Source organism: Dasypus novemcinctus, chromosome 4, assembly GCF_030445035.2.
Source record: "Dasypus novemcinctus isolate mDasNov1 chromosome 4, mDasNov1.1.hap2, whole genome shotgun sequence".
Taxonomy (NCBI): Eukaryota; Metazoa; Chordata; class Mammalia; order Cingulata; family Dasypodidae; genus Dasypus; species Dasypus novemcinctus.
Window position 1 is genome coordinate 63530028 of NC_080676.1, and position 13501 is coordinate 63543528.

The 13501-nt window shown below is 40.6% G+C and overlaps 1 protein-coding gene across 8 annotated transcripts in view; it reads left to right on the forward strand.

Moving 5' to 3' along the window:
- Window positions 1-13501, forward strand: part of LPP (LIM domain containing preferred translocation partner in lipoma) — a 715716-nt gene that overhangs the window by 169801 nt on the left and 532414 nt on the right. The gene's annotated exons all lie outside the window — the stretch shown is intronic.

The following is a 13501-nucleotide window of genomic DNA, read 5'->3' on the forward strand; positions in this document are numbered from 1 at the left end:
GCTGGAGACCAATTTCAAGGCATATGGCCATGGCCTGCTGACAATGACTGGCAGGCTGCCCGCATTCTCTGGGTAGCCGTGCCCGTGCCTGCGATGGTGGGAGGAACCCTGTGAGCCGCTCCTTGGGAATGATGGAAGGCTGAGCTGAAGGCACCCAGCAGGCTTTATCTTTTCAACGCACTTCATTTCCTCAGAAGGACTATTCACAGGGGCTTAAACTGCGATTGGATCCCAAATCTTTCTGATTCCAAAGTCCATATTCTTTTCATTAAACCATGATGTCTCAGTTAAGAGGAATGTGGGGCTGTGTGTTTGATAACTCTTTTTCCCCATAGTGTGAATATTTCCACACTGGCTGTTTTACTATATTACACAATTCCTAGAGGGAAAGATTAAAAAAAAAAAAAAGCTTGAGTTGAAAGCCAGGATCCTGCAGCTTAATCAGTTATTTTCGTTTTTTAATGAGGGTGACTATTGTGAAATAAGTAATTATTAATTACTCAAAACTAATGAAATATTTTAGTTTCCTTGCTAAAAAAGCATATGGATGCTAAAAGAAAGCATATGGGTGTTTTTCGGGAAGCATATTGGTGAATGGACAAATTACAGTGGTGCCAACATGCCTTTGCTGTCTGGCTGGGGCCATTCACTACGTGTGTTGGCATCTGAGTCCTTGTGTGTTTAAAGGGATTTTTAAAATTTTATTCCCATCTGATGTGTGCCTTGGGTTGCCTCTGGAGTTACACAGCTCTGTCTCATAAATCTTTCTGCCATGCTTTCATTTAGACATTACTAGTTGAATGTAGTGTAATACTACTCCTAAGTATAAAACCTTCACTGTGGGTAGCTATCATAGCTCTTTTCTGGATGTCACTTGTCCTCTGCAGTAGACTAAAGTGCTTCCCTGGCTGATGACTGAGACTGTCCAACAGTTGGCCACAGTAGCAGAAACGGCACGTCAGGAGGCTGTGGATCTGGGACCTCCTTGCTCCACCAGGGGCTCTGTATGAGACCCTGGGCCAGCCATTGAATCTTGTTAATTAGGAATGCTAATGCCAGGAAGCTCACAGGCATGGCTGTATATCCAGTTTGCGGTCCATACCTTTTGTTACTTCTTTTCTTTGTGTCTCTTTTCCTTTGCTACTTATTTAGTAGGTCTGGCAAAAGCTTGATGGATTTGGGGGTGGTCGCAATTATTTTGGCTTCTCCAGGGATTGCACACATCTAAGCTTTTGATGATCATAGGCAACGTGATATGTTTGAGAAAGTATTTGGCTGAGTGTCAGAAAAGGGAGGTTTCAGTCCAGCTGGCCTTAAACGTTTACTTAGCACCTACCAAATGAAGAGGGAACTGGCAGAGTAAGTGGAGGTGAGTTCGATTCAGGAGAAACCAAGTCTCAGGATGATGTGTGAGTTATTGTGCTTTTTGAATGACAGAATTTGGGGAACTCTTTCCATCTGGAAGTTTCTTACATGATCCAGGGTTGGAATTAGCTTTGCAAGATAATTCAATAGACTTTGATGGACTATTAGAAGGAGCTGAAGATTTAAATCCTGGCGGGAAAGAGTCAGCTTGAGCTAAGACCCTGAAATAGGTGAATACCAGGCATGTTGAGAGACTCGAGGACCAATCATAGATATGTTGTAGTTGAGAGAAATTGCTTCTTTTCTGGTGGACTTCAGTCTCCTCACCTATAACATGAGAGCTTTAAATAAGGTGATTCTCAAAAATCCTTCCAGCTGGCATTCTATAGCATCTTTTATCCCATAGCCATATAAACCCTGACAATTAAGTATCAACAACAGAGAAGGGCCTGGAACCCAAGTGCTCTGTTCCTCTTTCGTTGCCCTTTCTATGGTCTCACATAGCATCATGGGTTGTGGGGAGGGGGCATGGGCAGCCATTATTACTCCAGCTTTTAATGTGTGAGACATGGGAAGTTGAAATGACCTATGTCTCAAAACAAGTACGAAACTTGACCATCCCTCATACTCACGACTCTTGTGCCCACAGAGGGGAAGTTCCTTTAAAGTGCCATCTCTCTCCATTTGCCTGCATGGGCCTAGCTCTCCTGCTTTAGGTCCAGCAAGTGCCTCCCTCCTAGGGAAGCCTTCCTGCCTGCATCTTGGTTCTGAATGGCTTAGCATGGCACTTTGTTTTACAATTAAACTTGATTTACATTGCTTTATTTTCATGTTTGCTCTTTCCATCCTAGCCCTCTATGTATTATAAGGGTCCTGAATTTAAGGACTATGTTCTGCTTCTCTGAATTCCCTGTAGATCTTGGCACCGTGCCCTAGATGTAATGCTTTATAAAGGAGCCAGTGACTATGTGTTCTTCAACAGCTTTTCATTCTGCATAATGCTTGTTTCTAAGATGTCTACAAGACCCATACGCTTACCGGCTTTCAGAACTGGAAGGAACATAAAACTGTCTTATTTCATACATACCACCTCCTTACCCTCACCCGGCCTAACTCCCCCAAGAAAGAAATGACTTGCTCAGCTTTGCCTGCCTAGCTAGTGGCAGTTCTGAGAACGGCAGCAGCAGAGGGTTGGGTTGGTGCCCCCACCTCTGCTTACCACTCAGCAGTCCTTGGCTGGACTCCTTTCTTTGTAGACTGTTAGGAATAGTGGGGACATGTGGTGTTGCTGCCGTATTAAACAGATGGAAACAAATAGACATGTATTGGGGATCTACTATGTGGCAGTCTTGTGAGAGATGCTTTTACATTGTTTGACTTGGTCTGTCGTCAAAAGCAAGAATCCCCACTTCTAAATGAGAGACCAGTTGCTGATCAACAAGAACTTTTAGCAAAAGACCCTCCCTAGAAACTCAGCCAGGTACACTGTGCTGGTGAGATGCTTTCTCCTAGAACATGGGGGAGAGGGCTCTGTAGCAAGTGGCAAGCATGACTCCTTTGAGGGAAGTTGGTTTTGGAAACAAGTGAAAATAAACAGAGGGAGTGATCAAAAGTGGGATGAGAAGGCTGTGGTCACCTGTGCATAACGGAGCATCCAGCTTCCTCCACAAGGGCACACGCCTCTGAGTCTTTGAAGAACTGGGCTTGGGTGCCTCACACTTGAGTGTTTGTAATACTGGCTTTTACTTGCCTTGTTTCATCTTACTCCCTTCTCTCTACTATGGCCTGACCCCAGTGCGTATCTTTTTCTCCTACTTCCTCCCCCTCTTCTCCTAAGTTAACCTGGGTGACCCCAAGACTTGAAGGCAGAGTGCTCTGTGCTGGATTGTGGAAATGCTGCCAGGGAAGGCGATGCACAAATCTGTTAAATACTCAGTAAAAATAGCTGATGAACTATGGGACTTGGTATTAAGCAAGATGATATTAACGAGGTTTGAGTGCTGCTCTGAACTGTGGCAGCTGCACAGGCATATTGGCTGCTTTTCCTTCCTACCTCTGGCAGCTCATAAGCGGTGTTACCATGACGCTCCTTGGGCTCTGTTTAGATCAGCTGTTTTCTGAAGGAGTCCCTGACCTTCCCCACAATAGAAACCATTGATATGGCCATGTTAGTGCCTTTTAAGGGGCATTGTGACTGGGGAGCCCCCAGTTGTCCCTTGGAAACCGTTAGAAGCTGTAGGTCAGGACACGGACAGGGAACTTGCAGGAGCAAGAAGGGCTTATAAATATCCTCTATTCTCATTTGGCAAGTGAGGATCCTGTGGCCCATGGAGTAGAAGTGATATGCTCAAGATCAGAGTGAAGTCTGAACAAGGTCATGGCAGGAACTCAGGTCTCCTGATTTTCAGTCAGGTGATGTTTCAGCAGTACCACACGAACCCCTGCCTCAGTGCCTTGGTCAGCCCCGAAGGCTGTGGATGGTGACACACCAAGCTTGTGGAATTCACTCTCCCTAGGAATGGGCAGAGGAGGTGAAGAAAAGAGGAACCTTTCAGTATCAACTGAAATGAGTGCGGAGGAAGGAATGAGAAAATAAATGGGAGTTATGGATCGTGAGGTGGTGATAGATGGCCAGCATTAATGACTGATGTGCCACACTCTCTGCAGAGAATCTTCTGGGCAGAGCTTTCCTAGTGGATTCCACACATTGCTTCCTTGAGAAATGGGTGCTCAAAGGATCTGGAGAAAATGCCTTTCCCTATAGCTCTAAATCTTTTCCTGACGGCACATAAAACTCCCATAAAAATCATTGTCAGGGGAAACAGATGTGGCTCACAACTGGGATCCCATCTACCATATAGGAGGTCCAGGGTGTGATGCCCAGGGCCTTCTGGTGAGGGCAAGGTGGCCCATGTGGTGAGCTGGCCTGTGCGGAGTGCCAGCCCACACGGGAATGCTGCCTAGCACAGGATAGCCACCCCGTGCAGGAGTGCTGGTGGATGCAGAGAGCTGGCAAAGCAAGATGACGCAACAAGAGACATAGAGAAGAGAAAATAAGAAGACGTAGCCGAACGGGGAGTTGAGGTGGCACAAGAGAGTAATCACCTCTCTCCCACTTTGGAAGATCCCAGGATGGGTTCCCAGAGCCGCCTAATGAGAACACAAGCAGACAGAGAAGAATACACAGCAAATAGACACAGAGAGCAGACAACAGGGGGAACAAGGGGGCGGGCAGTAAATAAAACATATCTTTAAAAAAGAAGTCATTGTCAGTACCATACTTGTTTTTGTACTTGATTATTACTTTAAATAAACTTTATTGAAATGTATTTACAGACTATGCAGTCCATATAAAGTGTGCAATGAATGGCATTTGGTAAGATCACAGAGTTGTGCTTTAATCACTTCAATCAATACTGGAGCATTTTCATTACTCTACAAAAAAAAGAAAAGTGAAGAAAGTAAACAACAAAAAACAAAGAAGCAAAAAACTGAAAACACACACACACACACACAAACAACCCTACCCCTTAATAGTCACCTCTTAATTTTCCTTTCCTTCTGCATAACTGCTAATGTATTTCTGTCTCTATAATTTATTTGTATTTACATTTTGTATAGATGGAGTAAAATAATATGTTAGTACTTTATTATTTAATGCCAAGTATTATTGATATAGTTCATCTATGGAATATGGTCTTTTCCACAAGATTATGGCATCTTAGAGAATAGAAAGTATGAATTAAATGGACCTTGCACCCTATCTTTCCCTATCTTTCAATTACAGCACCTGGAATAGACCTGAAAGTATAATGCTTATCATCCAGTAAATTTTTGTTGAGTTTAAGATAGTTGAATTCAGATGATTTCTTACATTTTTTAATTAATTGCTGGTGCAAGTTGGCAGACTATGATTTTGAGAACAGTGTTCTCACCAATTTAGATTCTGTTAAGATTTCTTGTAAGTTCTTACTTAATTTTCATAAAACCCGACATGCTGTCCATTATTACTCTCATTTTACAATGAGGAAATAGAAGTCAAGTGGTCAGCTCAAATCCATTTCAAGTAACAAATGGTGACGATCTTATTTGTATCCAGATATCCCATATCTAATTACTGTAATGCTACCTCTACTCCTCCCCAATACCTACAGAAGAGGAAGTGCTCCAGAGGCAGTCGTCTAGCTTGTTTAGGCAGTAAACTACCCTAGTAAGAGTTTGGGAAAATAATTATGAAGCCTCAGGTTTAAACAGTAAAATATTATAATGCTTTGGGCAAGAGTTTAGCTGTTCTCCCCCACCCCCCCGGTAAACCAAAGGAAAAATATTGTGTTTTCTATCTTCTTTATTTTCCTTAATTTGAAATAAGCTTTTAAGTAGTGTATAAGACTATTTTAACTTTTAACAAATTGGAGTACAGAAAGAATATAGGGGGAAAAAACCCCTTTCCTTACCCTAAATGAATTTACTCATTTAACTAAAAACAAAATTAGGCCTTTTTATTTTTAATACCATTGAAGGATACAGGAATTGATGAATGTTACAGCTAAAGCCCTGCTTTCAGTTGATATTGTTGTTTTGTAAGTTTTTTCTTAACATATGCCATATAATTATATGATGTATATTAAAAATTTCTTAATTGGTAAAAAATTTGGATGAATTTGGTTGATAACACTCTGCGTCCTTTCTTTAAAACCACAAATGCAACACTGTCCTCTTTTTTTTTTTTGTATGCTCTGAAAGAACACTGTTGTCTAATTTAAATTTCAAGTACATAGGCAAAACTGATTTGTAGTGAGTATAATGTCTTGATACATATGATGTCATGTTTCCTTTTGTACCTAACTTCCTTAGTGCTTAAGGAGAAGGATGAGTAGAATAACAATATGTCCACAGAGAAAGTTGAGCATTTAGGGCAAATATGTTTGTGGGTCTATTTTTGTATTTTTTACAAGCATGTTTATATGTGTGTGTGTGTGTGTCTGTGTGTGTGTGATTGGCTTATGGTCCTTCAACTATTTATTGTTGAGAGTATTTTATTTGTTGGAATTAAATAAAAACTGAGTTCTACCAAAGAGAAAAATTGAAAGGAAGACTTGGTTTTTTGAAGGATGAATATTTCATCTGTTTTAGAGTTGGAGGCAGAGTAAAAAGTTACAAAATTCTATTGTTTGCTGTTAGACAGAACTCAATACTGGAAAGAGTTTTTTGGGAATCTGATCATTCTTGCAAACATTCTAAATTTCTTCAGCCCTTTTGATACTCCTACTTTGTTTAATTCAATTGCATCAGTTTACTGTGACCCCTGGCCCAGGGTATACTATTTGCTACAAGGTATGCACAAAAAAGAAAAAAAAAAAAAAGCAGTTTTTTTTTTTTTTTTTTTTGGCTTTTAGAAAAGCAGTATTTTGTACTTTCTTTTTTTCATGCTTGAAGACTGAAGAAGTCTCCCTTGCTTTAGAATTGCCTATGCGTATGTTTTCCCAAGTAGATTGGGAGCAACATGAAGACAAGAGAGGTGTTTTATGTATCTTTATGACGATGATTTTTCTGAACTCAGGTGCAGTAAATTGAAATAACCTTTACCAGATCCTTTACTTGGAGCTCACAGGCTTATTCAGAATCTCTTTTTAAGTCATTATATTGTTTTTTAAATTCCTCACCTTCATATACTTCCTGGGTAATGAAGAAACATTGTCCATCTGCCTACTTGCAAAAGAAATAGGTAGCTTAGGGGTAAAGTAGCCTCTTTACATACTGGCCCAAACTTCATGTTAAAAATGTTTTTGTATATTAGAGAATGTTGCAGAGCTAGGAAAAATATACACATTATATATATGTATATGTATATATATATGTATACGTATATCTGTTCTTTGTCACAATATTTAATCCAAAGTGCTATTTACAGTAATGAATCAAAATGTCAGTTTTAAAAATATGAAGTGTCAAAGTGTTCCCACGTTGCAGAAAAGTTTGATGTGACAGTTTGTTAATCATATGACTATTATATCAAATGTGTCTCACAATGTTTTTTGTTCAGCACACTTTCTTGTAGGCTTCTCACACTTTTTGAGTGAATTTCCAGTTAAGTTACTAACCCAAAGAGCACATTTAGGTTACGTGTCTCCCACACCTCACACAAATGCTACTATATTTTTCTGTACATAAAACTGAATGGATTTCACATCATTTCAGAGTGGTTTGATTTTGTGCCTGACACATTTATGTATAGTAACTAAAAAAGATTCCTTTACTGTAATTTTGTTGTTTTCGTTGTAGAACCATACCATGGAACTTAAACTCAAAGTAATAGATGTTTCGTGTGTTTCCCCAAGCTGGGTTTCCCAAGTTATAAATTAGATGTCCTTATTTGCCAGTGCCTACTCATTGACCTTGGACAAATTTTTGAATTTTGCTTAATTTTACCGACTTCTTCATCCTACTAAATGTCTAGAGTCAGAGAACATAAGTATTATATGTTGTGGGGGCTTGGGGGAAGGCAGCATGGTTTCTTTTAGGAGAATCCATGGTTATGCTTCTTACTTGCTCTATGTTCATGAACTACAGTTAAATCTCTAGGCCTCAGTTTTCTCTGAAAAAAATGGTTAGGGTGAAATTGGATTTTAAAATTTATGACCCAAGGAGCCCTTGAATTCTAGAATGGAGTGTGGTCTCCAAAGGTGAGGTGCAGGGTGAGTAGTGAGGGCTCTGGATCCTTCAACCCAGCTGCTCCAATCTTTGTTTTGTAATTTAGATATTCACGTACCATTTCATTAAAATAAAAGGCTTCACTGCTTGAACAACTAACATACCTTCTTGCCTGTTGGTAACCACTATACCAGAAGCTATCCTGCAGCAGCAGTCTGATTCCATGGCTTATTTCACCGAGAGTTTTCAGTGGCTGACCGTGCCAACAGATTTTGACTGATCTGGCTCCAGTGTCTCTCTGCACATCCATGTTGCCTCCGGGGAAGTCTGTTCATTGGCAAAGCATTTCCCATACTGAGATTAGAACCACTATGTGTGACATTTCCTTGAGTATGATTATATCCGTTAGATAGTGTGAGGCAGGAAAAGAAAATGAGGCAAATAGAAAGAAAAACAGATGTTTAAGGGGCATGAATTAGTAACACTATATAAAAGCCAAAATAAAAGTAAATTGAAGAAAACATTTCTCATGGATTAAAAAAAATAAATAAACGTTTCCTGAAAGATGGGATTCAGGATTAATGGCCATCTTGCAGAATGCAGGAACATCATTTCCAAAGTCCCCCAGGAATCAAATTAGGTGATTAGTTTGCTTTAACTCTTTTAATAGCTGAAAACTAGAGGGGAGAGAATGGCCGAGTCTTCCATTTTGTGAATGATAATGAACTCTTTCCAGTAGTGAAATGCCCCTCTAGTAATAAATCTTACAAAAACTGTGTAAACCAGAAGTGGCAGCATAGTACCAGAGCAATGATGTTCTTTTATTGAGTCATGTATTTGCCAGCGGGGAAGTACCTGGGTTTTTTCGGGGAAATGATCCAAAATCCGTTTACAGGATGATTAGGCAAAACCCAGGAGTGATTCCTTGTTCTTTGTTCCTTGAGGACATTTTGAGATGAGGCAAAACATTCCATACAATTGGTGAACTCTAAAATTACCATTTTAAATAAAATAGAAAGCATCCTATGTGTAGTTTTTGGCCAAAGTCGGACAAAATAATGGATCATTGGCATGGGGGAGATGACGTGAAGACAAACAAAAGAACAGCATGGTTGTTATCTTGTTTCATTATTGTACCTTTACATCGGCTTTCCCTCCATTCTCCTTGCTGGAGGTTAGGCCCTTTAGTTGGGAGCCTTGTCCGTTTTGTTCTCCTGTTTCCCTAATATTTGGAGTCATGACTGGCTCATCTATGAGCTGGATACACATGTCCTCTTTGAATAAGTGATTCTGAAAGATAAAAACCATGAGGGAAGAAACATGACATAAATATGAAATCTTGATCTGGCTACTTTTAATCTCAGAAAATTTAGCTAACCTCCCAGGACTCAACCACTACTTATATTGCGTGCCTACTCCACTCAGGCACTGTTCTGACCCCTTGGAACATTAACTCACTTAATCCTCACATATATGCTCTGAGAAAGGCGCTAATTTTAATGATAAATAACCTTATTACCATTTTATAGATAAAAAACTGAAAACTGGAAATGCTACATAAGTTGCCCAAGGTCACCTCAGTTGATAAGATTGGAAGCGAGGATTTGAACTCAGGTAGCCTGGCTCAAACAGCTACACTTAACTACTAAGTTACTGTCTCCATATAATGAATGTAATTATGCATGCCTTTTCTACCTCTCAGCATATTGTGAAGTGGAAAGAAGATAACAGCTGTGAAAGTACTAGGTATAGGGTAAACCAACTGGTGAAGGTGAGACAACACAAAAGAACTATAATTTTAAGTATTGTAGTGGTTTGATATGGTTATGAATTCCAAAAATAGATATTGGATTATGTTTGCAATCTGGACTGTACCTGGGAGTGATTAAGTTATGATTAGGGCTTTGATTGGGCCACATCATTAGGGCGTTGAGTTCCTGCCCCTTGGTGGGTGGGGACTCACAGATAAAAGGCAAAGGACAGAGTTGAGGGTTTTTGATGTTGAATATTTGATATTGGAGTTTGATGCTGAAGTCTTAAGCTGGAGCCTTGGGAAGTCAGCTCACAGAGGAAAAAGAAGCTAGCCCTGGAAAGAAAGGAACATTGAACCCAGAAAGAAGCAAGACCCTGGAAGGGAGGAACCCAGGAATCCTGAACCCTTGCAGATGTTGGCAGCCATCTTAGTCCAACACATGAAAATAGACTTTGGTGAGGGAAGTAAGTTATGCTTCATGGCTTGGTATCTGTAAGTTTCTACCCCAAATAAATACCCTTTATAAAAACCAACCAATTTCTGATATTTTGCATCAGCATCCCTTTGGCTAATACAAGTATGAAGTTGAAACTTGCAGAGAATGTTCAGGGGAGAAAAAAGAGTGATCACTGTCAACTGGTGTGAAGGGCAGGAGATCAAGGACAGTTTTGTGGGGTAAGTGACATTTGGGTTGGCCCTGATGTGGGGTTTTGATAAAGGAGATGCTTGTAAGCAAATGGAATGAATGGAAGAATGCATCAGTATATACGGGGTGATGAAAAAGAAGAGGCTAGTTCATTTAATGCTAAGTAGTTTACCAGATCCGTTCTAAAACAGCATGCATTGAGGAATGGGGTTGGGGAGAAAAGGCATTTTAGAAACACTTGACCATCATCAGAACTTTGCTGGTCTACCTTGGGCACATAGATGATCCTTGCCTCACCTTTATCATGCTTGAAGCTATCACTTTCATATACATGGTCCAAAAATATTAGTCCAAGTAGGTACTTGCAGAAAGAGGGGCACATTAAGTCTACAAAATGCTGCATCCTCTGGCATGGTCTAAGCTATTGACAATATACGTTAGCATGGTAAGTCTTCCAGGAAGTCCTGTGGGACCACAGTTGGCTTTGACAGGGAACTTGGTTTTTACTTTCTCTTGTTTTTCTTTGAGTTGCTAGAACATATACTTTAGGAGATCTCCTTCAGCCAACTAGCTGAACTGATTTGTGTCCACTTTCCAACAAGGTGTGTTTCTGCTGAACACAGATCATCTCAAAGTAGAAGTAGCTCTATTCTCAGGGCAGTCCAAAGTCCCATTCTGAAAGAAGAACTTAGAGCACTTTTGCTCTGTAGAAATTGCTCTGTGTCATTTAGAAAGAGAACTGTGCTCAAGATATCAAATTTGAGAAACTGCAGCCCCACTCTTACTCTGAAAAAGTAAGAGTGAGAATCAGGAAGTGAAGGAGCCTCAGGTCTAGAAATGGAATATGCCTAAAAGTGATAGTAACCAGCCACAAGAACTACCCTAGCAGCCTGCCCTGTGAACGTATTATGAGAAAGCAGTTAAAAGTCAGCAGCTTAACCACCAGCCTCACAGAGGGATTTTTCATTATGTTACCCTACATTTGCCTGATATGAAAAGAAAGACAGTAGACTATTGCATGCCTACTCCATACCTTACTGTGTGTCAGGAACCATCATATAAAATCACCTCAATTAGTCTACTCAACAACCCAACTGTGTGAGAATTATCAATGTCTTTATTTATAGATGGGGAAGCTAAATCCCAGGATGCCTCACTGGTGTTGAATCTATCTTGTTGTTTTACATCTTGGACCTTTGCCATGTTTGTCCCTGTTCCTTTCCCTACCTCTCTGGCAAACTCCCAGTTGTAAATGAGGGTCTCCCATGATGAGCCCCTGAACTTTGTATAACCTCTCATGCTGGAATGCATGATGATACCCTTGTCATATGCTTACAGGTCTTTCTCCCCTTAAAATTCAAAACATGAGTCTGGGTGACTTGAGTCCACATGCTTGTGTTGCGTTGCCCTGTTGGCATTCAGCCTTCTCCACAATATGACGTCACTGTAACTTTCAGTTCCAGTCCCTAATAGGATACCTCCTCTCCAGCCCTTTGTTTTAGACCTTCTTTGCTGAAATATTTTGACTTTTCTGTACTCTGGGCCTCTTTATTTTTAATGTCCCCTCCCTCCCCCCATTTCTGGAACATGCTTGTTAACTTCTTGCTATTTGCTCAGGTCCCCCTTTATCTTTTAGCAGCACTTCTCATACTTGGCATGCATTGAAATCACCTGGTGATTTTATTAGAAGAGAATGATGACTTCATCCTCAGAGATTATGATACAGTAGGTCTAAGGTAGGGAAAAGAATAATTCCTATTTTTAAAAGGCTTGCAACTGATGCTAAAACTGTCAGTTTGTGGACTCACTTTGATTAGCAGCACTAATTTCCTGTCTTCCAGGAAACTTAACTGGCTATCTTAGGCCAAAGTGATTTTTTTTTTTTTTTTTTGTACTCTCATGGAGCCCCTATGATGCTCTATCAGAATATCAGAATTAGACAACTTTTCATTCAGGTAAGTCTCGGGGTCCATCACTGACTTCTTGCACCTGATGCTATATATGAGAGAGACAACTTTGTGTAAATGAACAAAAATCTATGGAGGGAGCAGGTGTGACTCAAGCAGTTGAGCACCCACCTCCCACATGGATGGTCCCAGGTTAGGTTTGCGATGCTTCCTCAAGGAACAGAAACAAGCAACAAGCAAAACAAAGGGTAAAACCAGCTCGGTGAAGCTGATGTGGCTCAGTGGTTGAGTGCTGGCTTCCCACATACAAGGTCCCAGGTTCAATCCCTCGCCCCAGGTACCTAAAAGAAAAAAAGAAGAAAAAAAAAATCTATGGATGGGGAAATTTCGAATCCTGAATTTACATACTGCCATAACCTCTTTCTAGCTGTGTGTTCTGAGGCAAATGAGTTTCCTCATCTCTAAAATAGTTATTAAATTTTCTTCTGCTGCAAAGTTCATGGAAAGATCAAATGAGACTTTGGATATATAAAGTACTACAAAAATGCAGTGCTATTCATATGTAAATTGTTGTTGGTATTTTGCTTGTTTCTATACAGTTGACTTATCTTTTTCACCATTAATGATGAGGCATGAGGGAAATGCTGTTGTTTATCAATGAGAGAGAGAGTAGTGGGTAGGGTTGAAGGGATTCTAAGATTTGGGAAAGTCTCTTTCAGGTTCCTGGAAATGATTCTCACACCAACAGTTGTGAAGCCTGTACTCAGGTCAGAAGAGCAGCATTTTATTTGCACTGTGCTTTTTCTCCAGGTAGGCCATGCTAATGATTTTATAAATTGCATTCATATTCAGAATCTTGTGGGAAGCGGATTTGGCCCAACGGATAGAGCATCCACCTACTACATGGTTCAAACCCAGGGACTCCTGACCCGTGTGGAGCTAGCCCACGCGCAGTGCTGATGTGCGCAAGGAATGTTGTGCCATGCAGGGGTGTCCCCTGCATAGGGGAGCCCCACGTGCAAGCAGTGTGCCCCATAAGGAGAACCACCCAGTGCGAAAAAGGTACAACCTGCCCAGGAATGGCGCCACACACATGGAGAGCTGATGCAGCAAGATGATGCAACGAAAAGAAACACAGATTCCTGGTGCCGCTGATAAGGATAGAAGCGGTCACAGAAG